This window comes from Prinia subflava, chromosome 30 (assembly GCF_021018805.1).
Source record: "Prinia subflava isolate CZ2003 ecotype Zambia chromosome 30, Cam_Psub_1.2, whole genome shotgun sequence".
Lineage (NCBI taxonomy): Eukaryota > Metazoa > Chordata > Aves > Passeriformes > Cisticolidae > Prinia > Prinia subflava.
The window spans coordinates 1,485,473-1,507,046 of NC_086276.1; the positions used below are offsets into that span (position 1 = coordinate 1,485,473).

General features: G+C 52.7%; 2 protein-coding genes across 3 annotated transcripts in view; both read left to right on the forward strand.

Moving 5' to 3' along the window:
* The window catches only part of LOC134562689 (zinc finger protein 850-like), a 182,442-nt gene that overhangs the window by 97,533 nt on the left and 63,335 nt on the right, over positions 1-21,574 (forward strand). The gene's annotated exons all lie outside the window — the stretch shown is intronic.
* The window catches only part of LOC134562740 (serine/threonine-protein kinase pim-1-like), a 218,966-nt gene that overhangs the window by 72,164 nt on the left and 125,228 nt on the right, over positions 1-21,574 (forward strand). The window lies entirely within an intron of this gene.

Sequence of the window (21,574 nt, forward strand, 5' to 3'; positions counted from 1 at the left end):
TTGGGAATTTTTTCCCCAGATTTCCTCTTCAAGTTCTTGGTGATCAGCAGGGCTGTAAATGGCAAGTCCTGCCTGCTGCACAACTTCATTGAAAGCAAGTGTAGGAAATTCTGGGAATTTTCAGGGATTTTGGGACTTCTTGGGGGTTGGAGGGATTTTGTATTTTTTTTATTTTTAAAGTATTTTTAGGAAATTTTGGTGTTTTCATTTTGTTGGTTTTTGGTTTTTTGGTGGGTTTTTTTGCAATTTTTTTTTTCATTTTTAAGGGTGGTTTTTGCTGACATTTGGGGGCTTTGGGGGGATGCTTTTGGAATTCTAAAGAGTTTGGGAGTTTTTTAGGGAATTTTTGAGATTTGGGGATTTTGGTGATATTTTTTAATATATTTCTGGGCATCTTAATGGTTTGGTTGTTGAAAATCCTGAGTTCACTGTCACAAAAGCACAGTGGGTAGCAATGATGGAAAAAGGCAATTGCAGTTGAGCTGCTCAAATTCAGGTGGCAGCCAGAAGGGTGCAAGAGCAGGCGCCATCTCCAATTGGCAAGGCAAAGGCAAGAGCAGCCTGCTGCTGTCACCTGAGGGTGAGTCAAAGAGCGCTGCAAAGAGCGCTGGAAGCCGAGCCTTTCTTTCTCTGGAGGCTGCTGAGGGCAGCCCAGGCGGGCCCTGGGCAGTCAGGGCTGTGTGTGGGTGATGGCTGCTGCAGTGCAGAGTCCAGCTGGAAAAGGCCCTTGGCAGGCGAGGCAGGAGCAGGCGGGAAGGGGCCGGCGCTGCTGCTGCTCCTGGCCGGGAGCCGCGGCTGGGCCGGGCCGGCGCCCGCTGCGCTGCGGCTGCTGCTGCTGCCAGAGCCGGGCGGGACTCGGGGACAGCGAATGGACACGGGGGGACAGCAAAGGCCTGCGGGGCTGCGGGGATGTTGGCGCTGGGGCCAGCGGCAGCACAGAGCTGCAGCCGCGATTAACCCCGAGGGGAGCGCTGGGGAAAGGCTCCATTTCAGCCTTTCTTGACTGGTGGCTGTGAAGGGAGCGAAATAAAAGGAGAACAAGCAGGGTCCGACCCCTTCTCCTTTGGGAGGAGCCGCGCGCCTGGGGCTGAGGGGCCGTGAGGGGCCGTGAGGGGATCTGAGGGAATGTGAGGTGTGAAAAAGGCATATTGTGTAGCTCTACGCAGATATTTACTGTATGTGATATGCTAGGTAGAAAAGTTATAATGTATTAACTTTTGAATGATATAGTGAATGTAGTTTTGTAATTTACATTAAGCTTTAGTAATTAAAACTGAAGCTAAGTGTGTGTGATATTCTTTTTAACTCAAGAAGGAGAGCAAATAATCAAGAATTCTTTGCACAGAGATAATGGTTGCAGGGACTTTAAATTTTCTAGTGAAGTATTTATGGCCTTTTCTTATCAACAAGAAAAGAAAACTCTACAAGAACCAACAGACTTACCGGCGCCTGGATTAACAGAAAACTATCGTGACATGAACCAGCTGAGATTACATGTTTTAAATAAAATATGCATAGTCATGAGGACAATCCTCAAAAGAGAGGGATTTTTCCCTAGTTTTTTTGCCTTCCCTCCTAGCTAGCTTTTGTCTAGAAGGGAGGAGGCCTGGCCCAGGCTGCTCCCTTTGTTCTTATTGTCTCACAAATTGTCCTACTCTAAATTGTTTAACTTTTATTATTGTATTTGTATTACTATTTTTAATAACTATTTTTTAATTTGTATTAAATTTCTAAAAATCCCCAAAGCAAGTGATTGGCATTTGTTACATGAGGGGATGTGAGGGGCCCTGAGCGGCTGTGAGGGGATGTGAGGGGCTCTGAGGGGATGTGAGGGGATGTGAGGGGATGTGAGGGGCTGTGAGGGGATGTGAGGGGATGTGAGGGGCTGTGAGGGGCTCTGAGGGGATGTGAGGGGATGTGAGGGGCCGTGAGGGGATGTGAGGGGCTGTGAGGGGATGTGAGGGGATGTGAGGGGCTGTGAGGGGATGTGAGGGGATGTGAGGGGCTGTGGGGGGCAATGTGGGGTTGTGCTGGGCCATGAGGAGCCTCAGCCCTGACAGGACGGGTGTCCCACCATGTCCCCAGGGCAGGGCAGCCGTGAGGGGCCACAAACAGATGTGGTGGCAAAGCAGGCTGGAGGCACCTCTGGGAGAGGAAGAGACCTTTCCCCAGCTCCAAACCACACCAAATCCACCATTAATGGCACTTTCCATCTTTAGAATCCACTGGCAATTTGAAATAGACCGTTCAGTTTAATCCCAATGGGAGAAGGAGGGAATTTTCCCAGTGAGTGACATCAAGCCTTTGGTAATAATGTCTAGGATTTAAAAGTCTTAACAATAAAAATCAATACTAATTAATAATAACAAGAAATAAACTCCCAAATCCCAGCACCACACTAAAATAATGAACCACATTTTTCTTTATTATCACAAGGTTCATGGAGACAAATCCTTTCAACTCTCCATCTCACATCTTCCCTACCAGAGAAACACGGCCATTTGCAGTGTTTCATACAAGTTAAAATTCACAGCTGGAGGGAAGAACAGGGCAATACCACCAATTTCCATGTCCAACCCAGCAGTTTTGACTCCAAAGTGGAGGGAATAAAATGGAATGGGGGCAGGGGCTGGTCAGATGTTTCTCTAAAGGATGGCAAAAGCACCTCCAAGTGAACAGGAGGGGAAAAGAAATGCCTATAAAGCACCCTGTGTGTTCAGGGACTCAGCTGGGAGGAGCTGGACATGGACAGAGGCATCTGGAACAGTTCTTTCCTCAGGCTGAGTTTTCCAGCCTGGCCCTGAAGTCAATCAAGTGCTTTCCCAGAGGATTCCAGGGTTGCCAACCACCCTTCAAGAGGTGGCTCACAGGAGCACAGAACCTTTCTCATGGTTCTGAGCCGAAAAAACAACAAGAGATGCCCAATTCAGAGCTCTGTGTAAAAACCTGGAAAATAAAAATCAGTTGAACTCTGAAGCCCAGCTGTGGGCCCTGCAGTCTCAGATCCAAGGCAAAACTGGAAAGGCTTTTTACCTGACACTGAAGAGCTAACAGATGAATGTGTGTGACATTTGGAGAGGCTTCCAATTTTCTACAGTGTTCCTTGAAGTGTTGAACTTGATTTTGTCTTTGCTTCCTCTTGCACTAGAGGAGCCTCATTTCCCCAGGCAGGAAGGCAAAGCTCATTGCTGGCCCTGGCTGGAGCTGTCCCTGCAGCATTTCCATCCCTGCCGCAGCCTCTTCCCTCAGGGTCCCCAGCAGCAGCTGCTGCAGCAGCACATGGAAGCTGCAGATGGAGCTGCTGCCCAGCCCAGCCTGAGCTGCACAAGGATCCTGCTGACAGGAACCCCAAGATCCCCTCCCAGGGGCCCTGCAAACACTTGCCCATCTCTTCTGTCTGCTCCATGCAGACCCTGCAGGGAACATCCTGCCTCTCCTCTGGGGCAAGGCCAGCACCCCAAATTCACACTCCAAATGCCGGATTCTGGCCCCTTTCTGCATCTGTGAGATGGGGCTACAGCATTATCCAGACAAACTCACTGTACTTCAACCTGCAGCTTGCAAACCCAGCCCTTGCACAGTGGGTTTACAAGGACCACAAGTAGTAGACCAAACAGAATTAATTTTCAACTGTGACCCTTCATTCTCGGTGGTAGATTCTTCTATTCTTTACCATGAAACACATTTTCAATTACACTACAAGCACTGGGCCTGATGCCTGCAGTAACAGAACAAACCAAAAGCAGCCAGATTTCCTTATGAAAATAGAAAGACATAATAAATAGTTGTTGGAGTCTAGAACATCTCTCTGGCTACTTTGGAGGGTTTGGAGACTAGACAGGGGGGTCTGAGATCTGTACAAGAGGGTCAACTAACTTCACACAGAGCTCAAGAGGATACTGCTTCTAATCTTTGGCTATGGGAATGAATGCTCACATTGTATGAAGAATCACAAGCCGAGAGATTTCAAAAGAAGTAGTAGTTAGTTAATTATAGAGTGTAAATGTAGAATCTAGGATTTTTAGTATATGAGTTTGAAGAGGCAAGATGGAGGAACTGGGGAGTGGTCCTGTCCTCCTTGTTCTTTTTCTTTCCTCCCATTTTCTGCTGAGTTGTATTACATGGATAGTTTAGAGTAGAAATGACATGTTAACATACGTAGTAAGTATTGGTAAAATTCTGCAACTAAAAGGTTCGTTGTGGACGGTGTTTGGGTAAGAGAAATGGTACAAAAGGTCCGGGACCCTCTGATCCGCCCAGTCCGCCGCGTGTCCTGCTCTGCTGGAGATGCCTGGCAGAGCTGAGAAAGAACTGAGGGATAATGAGGAATAAACAGCCTTGGAAACATGCACTGGCAGACTCAGCTTGTCTTCTCTGGCTCCGGCGTGAAACACTTAGGGCAAAGAGAAGACGAAAAACCTTATTACCTCGGGGAACAGCAACCCTGAGATTGTGGAAAGAACTAATGGTCTCCTGAAACAATTCCTTAAAGCTCAGGATGGAGGCTGAGATCTTCAGCTGTGGGAGGTTTTGACAGCTGTGAATGACAGATGGGGAGTAAACAGCTGTCCCAAAATCACTGCATTTTGTCCAAAGGCCCCAAGCATAATTCCTGTCCTACGGGGACCAAATGATTCGAAAATCCCAAGTCACTATCCTGGACAGCCTGTCTTGGCGGGCCTCCCTACAGTGGGAGAAGTACAACTTGTGTTAAAAACTCCTCTGAATAAATATGCATGGGTTGCATCCGGTTCTCTTGGGAAAGAACATCAGATAAGTACATGTTGGATAATTCCATCACTTTGATTTTCTGCACCTTTTAGTGGCAGGCTCTGTTGTCTTTGCTTATTACAGGAGAACGCCGGAGGACGTGGAGCAGATAAACCATGATACCACTAACACTTCTCTGCATCCTACCACAATACCATGGCCAAAACCCTGTCGAGTGGCCGTGGTCAGAAGCTGCTGTCAGGTTTACCAGCATGCAAGGATCCTTTCCCAGGGATCGTCGCCCAAACGCAGCAACCGTGGTACTGCATGACTCTGAGGTGAACCATTCGAGTGACTGGGGTTGGGACCAGAAAGATTGGTCCAGAACGCTAACTGGGACTTTTGGTGAGAGAATTCAGGTAGGGTGCAGGAAAGTAGAAGGTCTTTCACATGAGAAAGCTCCCAGTATTGCCATTGCCAGAAATGCTTTGGAATCAAACATTACAAGCAATTTACACCCCAACATAACAGCAAATCTTTGCCATATAACAGTGTGGGCATGTGAGAAACAAGTTCCTTTTACAGTGTGTTGTCGTCAAAAGAAAGTAGGTAACTTTCCTTTAGACCCCAGTACTAACAATGTTGAAATCACAAGGCTTTGTAAAAATGAGTCTGGTGACTGTTGGCATAACTTCACGTTAACCAAACCCACCTATGTATCATGTAATTGGCAAAAAAATGGATCAATCAGGCTTGCAAGGTTTGGTTTATAAATTTAAAATGAATGTTGTGGCAAAACCCATATTGAATGTAATGGTAGTGAACCATGGTGAAAATGTCTCCCTAGTGGTGGATGATAAAAATAAAGTTTCCCCTCCTTTTGTGGTATCACAAGGTGATGGCTTAGCAATTAGATGTGGACTGAATAATGGATCACACATAGAACCAGTACACAGTTATAGTACAGGGCCTCATGGCCGTATTTTGTCTTGTGAATTTCAAAATCAGAACTGTTGGTTAAATCTAACTGATGTAAGATTTCCCATAAAATCATGTGTGGAAAAAATGACACTAAATATTGGGGAGAACTTGATGTTGATGTTGTGATATGCACTTCCCAACCCCTGTTTGTGTTAATCCCAAAAGGCTCTGCCCTGCTTACAGCATGGGCTGAGGCTGGGAGAGCTCCATTTCCTCCTGCAGGTTTTGGAGACAGGGGCTTTCATCCTCCAGAGAGGGCTGCCCCTCTCTCCAGGCAGGGAAACAAGCACCATGGCAGAAGATCAACGATCCAGCCCTGTACACAGGGAGGCTGTCCAGTGCAAAGCCAGCCACAGCACCCTGGAGGTGCCCACTGCACTCTCATGGATCCCTGCCCTGGAATGCCACGAATGCCCTTGGCCCACAGGGCCTTTCTGTGGCCCTTCTCGGCTCAAAGCTGCTGCTCTTCTCGCTCAGTCATGCCTAAAGCCATAGAGCTCGGCCTCCCACACCACAACAGGGACAAGACTCAGCAGCCAGGCAGTCGAGCTCAAGGCCGAAGGCTGAGGGGCCGGGGGCTCGAGTCCTGAGGACAGGGGGGTCACACGCCCTGCCCCACAACTCCTGGGCCCACACCTCTGAAAGGCTGTGACCAGGGTTACACACCTGATTACAGGGGCTCCCTCCAGCTGCCCTCTGAGGAAGCACCAGAGCAGGTGGGTGGCACGAACAAGGCGGCTGCCTGGGGGCTACTTATGGCCCACTGCCCCAGCCCCTCAGGGTCTCCCCCAGCCCGGCCAACCTGCCCGGCAGCAGCGTCGCAGCCCCGCAGGAGCTCCAGAGGAGCCCAGTCAAGAGCACCTCAGAGCCCTCAGCAATCCAGCCAGCAACACACAGGCAGGAGGGCACAGATGGCCGTTCCTGGCTGGCACAGGGCTTGTGGCCGTCTCCAGGCACTGGTCAAGCAGAGACCCCAGCAGCTCTGGCCCCTGCCCAGCCGCCCTTTGGTCAGCACAAAGGCTTCAGCAGAACTATCAAAAGCCAAGGGCCTTCTGGGCATTTTCTCTTCAACACTGCATGCCTGGGTAGCTTGCTGAGCATATGCACTGTTTTTCCACGTTTTCCCCAAAGCCCTGAGGACCCTGGGCAGCAAAAGAAAACTCCTGAGAGTCCATATTAGAACACATTCTATATTTACATGCTACAAAAAATGGAAAAGAAGAAAACATCAGTCTTAAAGGAAAGAAAAATCACTGCTGGCTCAGGTGCTGACCCAGCAGAGAGAGCCTCCCAGACCAGCTCTCAGCAGAACTCCAGCAGCGCAGCCAGCTGAGGCCAAACAGACGAGGTCGTGTCTTCCATGCCCTGCAGAATTGATCTTGCAGTCTCTGGAAGACAGAATATCCCCCACTCTGCAGTGCCTGGAGGACATACAAGGTTTGAAGTGCCAGGTCTGACAACGGCACTGCTGATGTCCTCTGTAAGGTGTTCAAGGGCTACAAGAGAGAGGAAGAGAGCCAAGGTAAAATCCTGGATCTGCAAGGACCCGAGGAGAGCCCTTGAGCCAGGGCCATCCCAGCCTGATCTTGCCATGGCCAGGAGGGAGCAGGGACCAACAGGATCTGCTGGAAGGTGCTGGCCACGAATCCCTCAGGTCGCCTGAAATCTCGGTGTGCTCTGCCCATGCCAGCCCTCGTCTGCACAGGGAGCAGAGCCTTCCACAGCTGGGCCAGGGCTTGAAGCTTCCCCTGCCAGCCCCCGCTGAAAGCCTGCTGCCCGCATTCACCTTTGCAGATCAGCTGGAGCTCTTATTGCTGCCCCCTGAAGCACAAATAAATGCTGCTCTAAGCCCTGGGGCCAGGGGAGCACTGAAATCAGCAGGTGTGGCAGAGTCCCACCCAAGCACACCTGCCACCCCTGAGCCCTGGCAGTGCTGGTGTCCTCTCCTGCCCCAGAGACCTGTGCCCCAGGGGGCTTCTCTGCCAGAGGCAGCCAAAGCCAAAGTGCACTGGGGCTGTGCTCCTTCCTGCAGGGGCTGTTGGCAGGAGCACCTGGAGCAACTGCTGGCAACTCTTGGTCTCTGTCAGAAGCTGTTACTCCATGCTGGAATTTTCTCATTGGCATCATTTCCTGCAGCACAAAAACATCTTTGCTCTCTAGGCACAGAAGAATCCTCAGTTCAGGAAAGCTTTCCTTCCCCTTTGCTCAGCTCAAGGAGATCCAAAAAGTTGCAAACTTCCCAAAAAATCAAGATGCCGTGAGAATATGAAAGGTTTGAAAGTTTGCTTTAAGGTCATCCATTGAGAGTCACTTCACAAAACATAACACTACACAGAGGTAATAAAAAGGCCATTCTTTGGTTTGTAAATGGTTTTCTGTGAAGGGGTGATAATAATCTAATTCTCTTAAGGAATAAAAGCTCTCAAGGATTGAAAGTCCCCTCAGTGTTACAAAAGTAGTCCAAACAAATAAGTAGATTGCAAAAGGGCTAATGCTCCCACTGGTACAGATATTGAGGTGGCAAATCAAATACAGCTCTCCCCTCTTCTTCCCTGCAGGAGAATCAGGACCACTAACAGAAAAAGTCACAGCTATTCCTTCTGCCTTCCAGAACCTCTGTCCAAAGGGGGGTAACACCCCCTTCTGCAGGTGCTTGGCTTGGCCTCCACAGGACCAGGTGGATGCCAAACGTGCTCCTCAAAGCCTTTTCCCTTCCCCTTTCTCTCTGCCAAGTGCAACAGGCCTCAAGGACTGAAAGGACCACAGAGAGCCAAAGGGAGACACTTGCACCTACCTCACTGGAGCTCCTGGGAAAGCACTTTCCTAGAGCAGCAGGTCCCTTTTCCCCAAGGGCGTTTTCCCCAAGTGTGTAGCTTTCCTGGGGAACACCAATGCACTCTTCAGAAACCCTGGCAAGGCTTAATTACTTCTGGTCCTTTTAAGAAAGGCACTGCAGCTCTAGCTCATATTCCCCCAAGTGTGTTTGGGGTGCCTCTTTGCCTGCCTCAACTCCTGCCTGCAATCATGGCAACAAAACCAGGCTGTTCCCAGACCCTGTGCCCACAGGACGCTCTTGCCAGCACCTTCCAGGACTCTCTGCTGTGCACACAGCACTTTTCATGCCTGCTCTCAACAGCCTTTGGAACACAGAGCACAGCCTGGCTGGTGCTGCCCTCAGCACACCCCAAGCACAGGCAGAGGAAGAAGCAGGGGCTGCTTTGCGGCCATGCCCCGGAGAGACTGGATGGCTGCCCTCCCTCTGGTCTCACTTGGTTGGATTCTGACTGGGTGTGAGGCAGGGGCTGCCATTCCTCAGTTGTGGGGACCAGAACCACACCCGGGATCCCGGCACTGCCTGACAGCGCTCCGGGCACTGGCACGGTCGCACGTCCCAGTCTCGGCCACCGTGCTGCTGCTTCACTTGCCCTTAGGCACACTCAAAGCTCCCTGTTAAGCCCTGATGGTCTCTGCTTCTGCCCTCTTCCTGACCCTGTGTAGGGGTGCAGCACTGCTGTGCTTTCAGGAAGCGATTCTTGAAAGCTTCCAGCATTCCAAGCTCCTTTGCCCTCAGTGGATGCTTGCCATGGAATCCCTCACAGCTGAGTTCAGAGCATACTCATGTTGACTGTTCCAAAATCCAGGGGCTTCAGAGTGCTCAGCAAGACATTAAACTGCACAGTGTTGTGGGAGGGGACCTTCAGCACAGGGACCTTTGCAGCCTGATCTGCCCTTGTTCCTCTGGGTCTCTGTACAGCACACGGCGCAGAAGAGAACAGCAGGAGGGGCCTGTGTGTCCCTGCACTCTGGATTTGTGCTGCTTCAGCTCCACAGAGATGCAGGCCAAGTGAAGAAGCCAAACTGTTTATTAATGGAAGGCAAAAAAAAGGGATGATATGGGGTGGAAAAAGGGGATGGGCATGGTCTGAGGGCTCCTGAGATGGAACTGTCAAAAGGGATGGGGAGTGATGGGTAAAATGGGGATGGACAGTCTCTGGGGGCTAGAGGGAGGGAACTATCTACAGGCAAAGAGAGGGTTGAAGCCCTGAGAGCTTCCCACAGGCTCAGCTGTGCCAATCATCAGCTGTGCCTGGAGCTCCAGCAGCACTGGGAGGTTGTACTACAGGTGTTGTTCTTGTGACAATGGTTCAGTGGTTCCAGCAGATAACCCTACTTCTTTAGCTCCTAGGGCAAACTGGGTACCATTTTCAGTAATCGAACAGGATGGGCTGGCACTGTTCCTTGGGGCTTGAAGGCCTGGAACACAGAGGAAGAGAGCCATGGTCACAGCCTGGATCTGCGGCGACCTGAGGAGACCGTCCTGCCAGGGCAACCCTACCCAACTCTGGCTATGGCCAGCAGAGAGGCGCTGCCAAAAGGATCAACTGGAAGGTGTTGGCCACAAATCCCCTACGTGCCCCTGAAATCTCTCTGTGCTCTGCCCACGCCAGCCCTCGTCCGCACAGGGAGCAGAGCCCTCCGCAGCCGGGCCAGGGCTTGCAGCTCCCCCCCGCCAGCCCCCGCTGCCAGCCCGCTGCCCTCACTCACCCTCCCTGAGGGCCTGGAGCTCTTCCTGCTGCCCCCTCTGGCGCCGCCAGACCCTTCCTGGGAACACAGAGCGTGTCACGGCCCCAGCGGCACAGCTCCGTGCCAGCGGCGCTGCCAGCCCTGCGGCCACACGGCCTCCTGCCCCGGCACGGCTCAGCCCGGGCCCTTGCCCTTCCTGCCGCCCAGGGGCGGGCACGGCTGCCAGAGGGCGGCAGCAGCCCCGAGGGCAGGCGGGGCTCCACGGCGCCGGGCCCGGAGGCCGCTGCCGGGGCCGCAGCCGGGGCTGGGGCCGAGCTGCGGCGGGCCGGGAAGGGAGCCCGGGCTCGTGGCTCACCCATGAACCTGATGGCCGCCGCTCGCAGGGGCTCCTGTGGCTTCTGCAGGTACGGCAGCACCCGGCGCAGGTGCTCGGCCGCTCGGCTCCTGTCCTCTGCCAGCTGCAGAGAGCGGCAGCAGGGAAGGCTTGGCGCGGGCTCAGCCCCTCGGCCGGGCTCTCGCTGCGCCCAGCGCCGGCCTCCCCTGCCCGCACAGCCCTGAGGCCCGGCCAGCAGCCGCTGTTGCCGGGCTCTGGAGGGGGCCGAGGGCCGGCTGCTGCCCGGGGAGCCGCGGTGCCGCCCCGCAGCCCCGCTGTGCCGGGCTCCATCGGCACCCGGCTCGGGCCCACAGGAGCCTGGAGAAGGTCCCGTGTGGCCCAGGGAAGGGAGCGGCGTGTGGGGCGCAGGCTGGCGCCCCTGGGTGCAGCACTGGCCAGGGGCCACAGCTGCCAGCCCCCCACACACTGAACACCAGGGGCAGGGGTTCTTTCCAGCCTGAGGCTAGGGCTTCATCCAGGCCATCCTTACCAGACAATCATCGATCTTCAACTGCTCCTTCTTCAGTAGCTTCTCGAGATTCCTCCTCTTTGAGAACCTGGCCGCACAATGCAGCGTTTCCCGAGAGGCCTGGAGAGCAGCAGAGACACGGATATGGCACTGCAGCTCAGGGCACAGGACCCGTCCCTGTGCCACGGCCTGGAGGAAGCTGCAGCCCTGGAGGCACCAGGGCAGGAGGCAGCCCAGCCCCCTCCCAGCAGAACACCAGCAGCACACAAAACCTCCCCTTTGCCACCTGCTGGTTCTTATCATGGCAGTAGATGAAAAGTGTGTACAGGCCCTTGTTGACAAATTCCTTCAGAGGCTTTTTTGCCTCTTCCACTACCAACTCCATCACCTTACAGAAGAGGTGAATGGAGAGCACTTGTACGTGGCTATTGTCCTAGAGGAAAGGAGAAAACCTAAGCACCAACTACTCCAGGCCCACCCAGGCAAAGGCTTGAAAATGCAGACAGCACTGGGAAGCACCCAATGCCTGTGGTTAGGGATGCAGAATCTCACGTGGTTAAAGAGCTCCAGAAGTGCCTCAGCCAGCTTTGGGGCAGTGGTGCTCGATACCCGGATGCCTTTGTTATTGAACACATTCGTGAACACACAGAGGGACATGCTGACCACCTCTCCATCTGCATCATCCAGCAGCTCCAGAAAGCTTGAAGACAGACTGCACATTATTCTGGCCTGTGTGGAACACAAGGCTGTGCAGTGAAGCCATGAACAGCTGCACCGCCAACACCACCCTGGCACTGCAACCCCACCCTGCTGCTGCAGGGCCCAGAGCCCAAAGGCCTGTCCCAATGCACTCAGGCAGGTGAGGCAGGAGAGCTGGGAGCAGCTGCCTCGGCTCCTGAAGCCCAGCCAGCCCATGGGGCTGCTTTCCCCAGTGCAGCTTCAGCCGCTGCCACCTTCTCACCATGAAGGGATCCTTGCTGAGCACCACGAGGCCTCTGAGCGCCAGGCGACATCTCTGCCTGCAATTGCCCAGCAGGTACCTCGACATGACCCTGAGGATGCTGGCACGGCGTTTAGTCAAATCCATGCACTCGAGGACCTGAAAGGCACGGGGCAGTTACAGGAGACCCGGCTGGCAGGAGCCCAGAACCACACAGGGCCAGGCCCAGGCAGCAGCACAGGGCGTGGGCACCGTCCCAGGCAGCAGCGGCTACGAGAGGGCAGAGAGCTGGGAGGCAGCTCAGAGAGGCAGCGCTGGCCTTCAGTCTCACCTCCACAAGAAATGCCAGTAAAGGCAGATCCCAGCTTGGCTGCTTCATGCTGAGCAGGCGGAGCAGGTGAAGTGCAATGCGGGAACACAAAGGGACCAAGACACGGCGCATCTCCCTGTCAGGGGAAAAAGACCCTGAGGTGGAGGTGGCAGACCTCTCAGGGAGAGGACTGGCTCACAGAGGTCCAGTCTTTCCCCAGCATCCCTGGAGAGGATGTGGGTGTACTGAGAGGCAGCTTCTTCTGTGCACCCTCCTCTCCCAGCCTTTCCCAGTCTGCTTGGTCTTCCCTCAGTGATGAGGCCCTGTGGCCCATGACCACAGGGACTGTGTGGGGCACCCCAGGCACAGGGCACAAATGCCGGGGACAGCGGGGAGAAGGGGCTCTCACCTGGCCAGCAGACCCATGGCATAGTGCTGGGTGTCAGCACAGAGCAGCGTGTCCCAGCCACGCTTGCACTCCATGGCCATCACCTCTGTCACACTGCAGCCGGTAGAGCAGAGCCTTCATGGCCTGCACTGCAAACCTGTGTGCAGAGGAAAGCCCAGGTCACACTGGGAGCACTGGCACTGGCCACAAGGGCATGGGAAGGACGGGAGGACTGGAACCTGTTGGGGTTGCTGGGAAGGCGGTGTTCCTCCCGGCATGCTGTCCAGAAGTTATCAACTTCCTTGGGTGGCATCTGCTGTGTGGTGATGACAACATGGAGAAGCAGAGCCACAGACAGGCGGGAGGAATAAAGGGTCATTGCCTCGTGGCACTCAGGCACCTGGACAATCACCCAGAGCACCAGAGTTGCCTGAAATAGAAGCCCGAGACAGCGCTCAGTGCCGAGGTGTCAGGTCACAAGAGGAGACACAGGGAGAGCAGCAGGCCTGGTGCCCCCTGAGCCTGCCCCTAGCCCAGGTTTTAGCACCTGAGGCAGGGAGAGGATGGAGAGCTGCTGGAGAGGTGACTCGGGGTGAGCAAAGGCCCAGAAACTCACAGCCAGGGCAAAAACGTCCTTGTTGTCCCCATCAGAGGTGCGCATCCTGTACAGTGGCCAGTGCTCCATTACACAGACCAGTGTTGGCAGCACCTTCTCCACTGTTGGTCCTGACGAGCCTATGGTTCTCCAGATCATGGCAGCAGCTCTGTGGGATCAGAGCTCTGTGTCAGGGGCATCTCAGTCACACTGCCGTGCCCTGTGCAGCTCTGGGGCCCAGGTAACAGAGCCCCGGTGCCCTGAAGTGCAGGGAGGGAGCATTGGCAGCAGGCTCAGGAAACAGAAGGTCCTGAGGGTCCTGGACATCTCTGCCTGTCTGGCACACCCCATTGCACAGGCTGTGCAGGGCAATGGGCCCTAAAGGCTGTTGAGCCCTGAGCTCTCGAGGCAGGTACATCCTGTACCTGTCACATGTTGGGGCACAGTGCAGGAGGGTCAGCACCACATCAGCTGGATGCTCTTCAGCCAGCCTCACAATGTCAATTTGCAGCCTGGCATTCACAGTGACATGGGATGCCAGTCTCCGGTGAATGTTCCTTACAATGGCTGGCACCTGGAAGAGGCATGGGGAACACTTGGAGAACTGTCCAAAGGAGCAACTTCCCCAGCTTCCCCCAAGAAGTGCTTCCCTCCCTGGCACACTGTGCTGGCCTCAAAGGCTGAGGGCGCCCAGTGGCCATGGCTTGAGGGGGCCCCCAGGCCTGGCCCAAGGCTGCTTACCTGCTGCTGAGGAGAAAAAGCACTCTCCTCTAAAAAATCTATAGTGGGAGCATGAAGTACAGTGGGAGTGGGTGTGATGGCAGTATTTGTGATGCCATGAGTCTTTCTGGTGTCAGTGTTTGTGCTGACCATGCCCTCAGTCATTGACATGAGAACAGTCTTCGCCCTGTGATCATTAATTACAGTGTCAAAATTTTCTGAGCGTGCAGTCGAATCTGTGCTGACATCAGGCTCTGCCTGGGACTTGATCAGCCTAGAGTTAAGCTGTGCTGTGCCCTCAGTTGCTGTGCTGCTGGTCTTTCCGCATCGAATGCGCAGGAACTTCCGGAACATCTGCAGAAGAACAAAGGACAGGGAAGAGAGACACGTTCCATGGAGTGCTCCAAGTGTGGTGCTGGGCTGAGCAGTGACAGCAGCCCCAGCCCAGGTGGGGATGGCTGCAGGTACCTTCAGTGTCCTGCGGAAGCGGCCACGGGCGGGCTCCTGCTCTTGTGTCTGGTCCATGGCTGCATCTGGCAAAGAGTGAGAGCAGCCAGAGCTGAGGGGCTGCGGGAGAGGCCGGAGAACAGAGCCCAGCCCTGGGCTCCGCAGGCAGGGACAGCCCCGGGATGCCCCAGGGGATGGAGCACGGCCACGGCACGGTTCAGCCCCAGCTCCTCTTCCCTCCTGTGCATGGGCATGTCCACAGCAGGTGGGATGGGATGGGGCCAAGCTGGCTGCAGCCATCAGCCCTGGGGCCCAGTTCTGTCACTCACTGTCCTGCACTGGCCGGTACTGCTCCGGCTCTTCAGGCTGTTGTGCTCCAGGGTTTTTCTTTTTTGTCCCCCTGAAGACTTTGAACAGGCAATGAAATCTGCCCACCATGTCTGCCCCTGAGGGTACCTTCTAGAGAGGTGCCTCAGGAAAGCTCCAAGTTAACACGTCCTCAAGGGCACCTGCAAAAGAGAAGTCTCGGGTAGGCCACAGGTCACCAAGTGCTGTGGTCTGGCTTTGAGGTCACCTGCAGGAATAACGCCTCAGAAAAGCTCCAGGTCAGACAGGAATGAGTGTGCTGTGGGGAGGCTCCTCTCAGCACCGCTCTGTCCTGTCCTGTCCTGTCGCGTGCTCCGAGCACTGTGGTGTGGCTGTGTCACTGCCAGCACCGATGTCACCACGTGTCACAAAGGGCCCATGTGACACCCTGTCCCATTGCATCCCATGGTGACCATGCTGCACCGTGTCACAAAGGGCCCTTGCACACCCTGCCACCTGCCCTGGGGCCACCCAAAGTGGCCCAGGCTGGAAGGAATCCCTCTCCCCAAGTGTCTGAGACATCCCCACAGGATCTTTAGGAACAGCTCCAACCATCAGCAAACGCTGCCCTGCTCTGTGGGCTCAGGGCAGCAGAAAGACCCCCCAGGGCTGCCGATGCAGCCACAGCAGAAAGGGGACAGGGCCTTCCCCAGAAGCTGGCACAGCCTCCTTGGGACACGTCCTGGCTGAAGGACATCCTAAACCCGCAGGTGTGACAGACACAAGGAACGCGTGGGCCAGGGCACAAACGCTGCTCTGACCCCTGGGGCCAGGGGAGCACTGAAATCAGCAGGTGTGGCAGAGTCCGACCCAAGCACACCTGCCACCCCCTGAGCCCTGGCAGTGCTGGTGTCCTCTCCTGCCCCAGAGACCTGTGCCCCAGGGGGCTTCTCTGCCAGAGGCAGCCAAAGCCAAAGTGCACTGGGGCTGTGCTCCTTCCTGCAGGGGCTGTTGGCAGGAGCACCCGGAGCAACTGCTGGTGAAACTTGGTCTCTGTTCAAAGCTCTTCCTTCATGCTGGAATTATTTTCTCATTAAAGTCATTTCCTTTAGCACAAAATCTCATTTGCCAAGAAGGCACAGAAGAATCTGGCATTTAAGAATCATCAGTTCAGGGAAGCTTTCCTTCCCCTTTGCTCAACTGAAGTAGTTTCAAGAAGTTGCAAAGTTCCTAAATTATTGGGAATGGCCTGACAGTGTGAAAGGTTTGACAGTTTGCATCCCTTCTCCAAGCTGCAACTCATTTGCCTTAACATCATCCATTGAAAGTCACTTCACAAAACATAACACTACACAGAGGCAAAAAAATGTCTATTCTTTGATTTGTAAATGGTTTTCTGTGAAGGGATGATGATAACCTCATTCCCTTAAGGAGTCAAATCTCTCAAGGAATGGAAGTTCTCTCAGTGTTACAAAAGTAGCCCAAACAAATGAGTAGATTGCTAAAAGGCTAATCCTTCCCCTGGTACAGATATCTAAATTGCCAATAAATCACAGCTCTCCCCTCGTGTTTTCTGCAGGAGAATCAGTACTGGTAAGGGATGGAGAACAGCCTGGCAAGCTCCTTCTCCAAACTCCCTCTTTACTCTCAGGGCAGGTAGAACATTCCACAGGAAAGCAACTGGTGCCACAAGGAGTGGCCGATATTCGGCAGTTTTTGGGAGACCCCTCAGGACTGCCCTATCCTGAGGGAACACCCTTGGCCTTGACCTGTGGGTACCCACACAAACGTAAAGTCAGCCGCCTTAGTTTCCAGGACAGTCCTGTGTTGGCCAGCATCCTGACATGGATGCAGGAGTGCTGAGAGGCACTGCTGGGATTCTGTAGGTCAGGACTGTCTGTCTCGTTTACATGTTGAAAAAGAAAGAGATCGTATTTAGCTGAAAATTTAGTGATCCCTGAATTTGATAAGGATCTGTGCCATCATAAGCAAAGAAATTTTTTTTTTGATCCTATATTTTAGCTGTTTTTTAGTATTTAATTTTGTCTGAAGACAGCAAAATAGAGACCCTGGTTTTGGTTTGGATTCTTTAAGGAATTTTTTCCCATTTGAAAGGAAGATCCTCTGAAGGGAGCAGTTGTGCAGAGGACAATTAGGGGTAATGAAGAAATAAAAGACATGGCCAGACCTCTTACATCCCACACTAAGGAGTCAGGCAAGGGAAAGGAGCATTTGGGAGTCATACCTGGGGCAGCGGGAGAGGCTGTGGGGCTGTTCTGTCCCTTAGCTGTGGGGCACGGCTTGGAAGGCAAATGGTTGAGGTTTTGGTGTTGGACTGCTGCTGCTGCCCAGAGGATTCGCTGCTACTGCAGAGCTTTTCCTTCACTGCTTCTCCTGACTGTGGGTGAGGCTCTGCTTGCAAGTGTGCCCATTGAACTGGGACCTTTCAATACCCCACCACTCTGGGAGGGATCTTCACCATCTGCTTAGGTGCCTCCAGGGAAAACCAGGACAATAACCCCCTCCCAAAGGGAGCGTCTCAGGGCTGCTTGCGGGAGCCCAAAACGATTCCCCCGTCACCCAGGGCTGCCAAGCCCCCGCTGTTTCTGCCACTGCTCTGCATTTTTAGTAGACTTTTAGCTCAACACCCCTGGGTCTGCCTGGCCCCTGCTGCTCCTGCCACAGCTTTGGGCTTATTGCTAAACTTTGTTTGTCACCCTGGGCCTGTGCTCCTCTGCTGTTCTGGCCTGCTGCCCAAGGTTCCTGCTAGAGTCCATTTCACCACCTCTATCTGGCCCCATGTTCAGGCACCAAAATGACTGTAGAGGGTCGACCCTGGTTGGGTGCCAGGTGCCCACTCCATCGCTCTATCATTCTCTTTCCCACTGGGACAGGGGAGAGAATAAGATGGAGAACAACCAGCAGGGTGAGATAAAGCAGTTTTATTACAGTGAAAGAAAGAAAGAAGCAAAGAACTGCATGTGCATAGGCTAAGGAGAAAAAAAGTCAGTCTATACTTCCCATCAGCAATGATGTTTGGACATTTTCTGGAAAGAAGGGCTTCAGCATGCATTATGGTTCCTCTGGAAGGCAAACACTGAAAACTGACAAATGCCCCCCCTTCTTCCTCTCTCCTTTTTAGCTTAGATATCTGAGCTGTCGTCACATGGTGTGGAATATCCCATTGGCTAATTTGGGTCAGTTGGCTTGGTTGTGTCCCCTCCAAGGATCTTGCCCACTCCCATCCCCTTTGACAGGGGAAGGAATGTCAGAGGGACAGCGCTGCTCAGCAGGAGCCAAAACACTGCTCTGTCATCAACACCCGTCCAGCTACCACTGCAAAGCACAGCACTGTAAGGGCTGTGAACGTGACCTTGCTCAGAAGCAGTCCCGATGGTAGGGAAACTTTTGGATTCTGGGCTGTGAGTGTCCTTTTGCACCATAGGCCAGACCCTCCTGACAAAACATTCAACATCCAGCAGAATTGCACATTGGGCGGGAGGAAGAAATTCCAGAAGAAAGGGGAACCTACCTCAACCCCTAAGCTGTCAGCTAAGAATATCTCTGCTGCTGCTGCAAAACCTCCTTATTTACCAACAAAACACAAACGTGCAGATGACAAGATTCCAACCTCTGCAGAAACGATTCTGAATGTATTAAGAGCTTTTCTGAAAGGGACCCCAACTGTACTAAGAGATTGTTTAGTGGGGAGGTGGCACAAAGTCAGGGGAGATTTTGTGTGCAGTGATATTTTGCACAGCCTGCAAACCCCAAGAAAAACAATCCCTACATGGGGAAACCTCCTACATCTCATGATGTCTCATTCTCAGATATACCTCAGCCAAACACATCAGGTATGTGTAAAGATAAAGGTATAGAGCCATTAGTCTTAAAACAGGAATGGAAATCGTAGAAGGAAACAAAAAAGTACATGTGTAAGTGTGAGAAAGAAGCAAGCCTGACAGTGCAGACGATTCCTGGGAGGCATGGAAGAAAGTGGATTACACACTGAGAACAGGAAAGGCGTCCTGTTTCTTCAAAGCTTGCAAATCTTGAGCAAAGGAACAAACTGTCAGGCTGAGGGATTTATTACAGGCCTGCAGCTGGGTTGCACATGAAGAACTGAACAGATGTTCTCACACTAAGTGTATAAGTACTGTCGTAACTCTGCAATAGACAGATTCAGTTTGCTCTCAGCTTGTGAGCCTCCCATTCATACGGCAACAAATTGCTCCTGATTTACAGGGGCTTCAGTCCTACTGACGTGATCCAGGCCGGTGGTTTACTGTCGGAGTCTAGAACATCCCTCTGGCCGCCCTGGAGGGTTTGGAGATCGGACAGGGGGTCTGGGATCTGTACAAGGGGGTCAACCAGCCTCACACAGAGCCCAGGATGACACTGCCTCTGATCCCTGGCCATGGGAGTGAATGCCCACATTGTATGAAGAATCACAAGCTCAGAGAATTCAAAATAAGTAGTATTTAGTTTATCACAGAATGTAAATGTAGAATCTAGAATTTTTAGTATATGGGGTTGAAGAGGCAAGATGGAGGAATTGGGGAGTGGCCCCTGTGCTCCTTGTTCTTGCTCTCGTCCCCCATCTTTTGCTGAGTTGGATTTTAGAGATTGGTTTAGAGTAGAAACGACATGTTAGCATAGGTAGTAGGCATTGGTAAAATTTTGTAAATTAAAAGTATGTTTTGGACGGTGTTTGGGTCAAGGGTACCGTACATAAGGTCCGGGGCTCTCTGATCCGCCCAATCTGCCGCGTGTCCTGCTCTGCTGGGGATGCCTTGCAGAGCTGAGAAAGAACTGAGATAACGTACCCTGCCAGGGAGGCCTGGCAGAGCTGAGAAAGAACTGAGAGATAATGAAGAATAAACAACCTTGGATACATGCACTGGCGGACTCAGCTTGTCGTCTCTGGCTCCGGCGTGAAACACTTAGGGCTAGGGAAGATGAAAAACCTCAATACCTCGGGGAACAGCAACCCTGAGGAGAATCTCAGGGAACAGTATCCTGAGGAGACAGCAACACTGCAGGGCAGCCCGTGGAGGAGGGAGCGCAGCCTGTGAGAACAAACTGCGCGCTGCTCCCCCTCCGCTCCCAGAGCCGACCCCAAAGGCACCGAATGCAACACCCAGCACAGCCCAACAGACGGCTGGGGATACAAACACCGTAACAGCACCCTGGGACACAGACCCATCCCAGAATGCCAAACCCATCCCAGAATTCCAAACACATCTCGGAATGCCAAACCCATCCCGGAATGCCAAACCCATCCCGGAATGCCAAACCCATCCCGGAATTCCAAACACATCTCAGAATGCCAAACCCATCCCAGAATTCCAAACACATCTCGGAATGCCAAACCCATCCCGGAATGCCAAACCCATCCTGGAATTCCAAACACATCCCGGAATTCCAAACCCATCCCGGAATTCCAAACCCATCCCGGAATGCCAAACCCATCCTGGAATCTCAAACCCATCCTGGAATTACAAACACATCCTGGAATGCCAAACCCATCCCAGAATTCCAAACCCAACCCTGAATTCCCAGAATGCCAAACCCAGCTCGTAACTCCAAACCCATGCTGGAATTCCAAACACATACCAGAATTCCCATTCCAGAATTCCCAGAATTCTGAGTATGCCAAACACATCCTGGAATCCCCAGAATTCCAAACCCACCCCAGAATTCCAAACACTTCCTAGAATTTCTGGAATTCCAAACACATCCCGGAATTCCAAACCGATCCCAGAATGCCAAACCCATCCCGGAATTCCAAACACATCCCGGAATGCCAAACACATCCTGGAATGCCAAACACATCCTGGAATTACAAACTCATCCCGGAATTCCAAACCCATCCCGGAATGCAAACCTAGCCCGGAATGCCAAACCCATCCCGGAATTCCAAACCCATCCTGGAATTCCAAATCCATCCCCGAATTCCAAATCCAACCCTGAATTCCCAGAATGCCAAACCCATCTCGTAATTCCAAACCCATGCTGGAATTCCAAACACATACCGGAATTCCCATTCCAGAATTCCCAGAATTCTGAGTATGCCAAACACATCCTGGAATCCCCAGAATTCCAAACCCATCCCAGAATTCCAAACACTTCCTAGAATTTCTGGAATTCCAAACACATCCCGGAATGCCAAACACATCCCAGAATTCCAAAAACATCCCGGAATTCCAAACACATCCCGGAATTCCAAACACATCCCGGAATGCCAAACCCATCCTGGAATTCCAAACACATCCTGGAAGTTCAAACCCATCCTAGAATTCCAAACACATCCCGGAATGCCAAACCCATCCCGGGATTCCAAACACGTCCCAGAATGCCAAACACGTCCCGGAATGCCAAACCCATCCCGGAATTTCAATCTCATCCCAGAATTCTCATCCCAGAATTCCAAAGCCATCCCAGAATTTCCATCCCAGATTTCCAAACCCATCCCAGCATTCTGAACCCAGAAATCCCAGAATTCCTGGAATTCCCAGTATTCCATACCCATCCAGGAATTCCAAACCCATCCCAAAATACCCAGAATTCCAAACTCATCCCAGAATTCCCATCCCAGAATTCCAAATCCATCCCAGAATTCCAGACACATCTCAGAATTCCCAATCCGGAATTCCTGGAATTCCTGGGATTCCCAGAATTCCTAAAAAACCCTAATTCCAAACCCACTCCAGAATTCCTAACCCATCCCAGAATTCCAAATCCATCTCAGAGTTCCCATCCCAGAATTCCAAAGCCATCCCAGAATTAACATTCCAGAATTCACGGAATT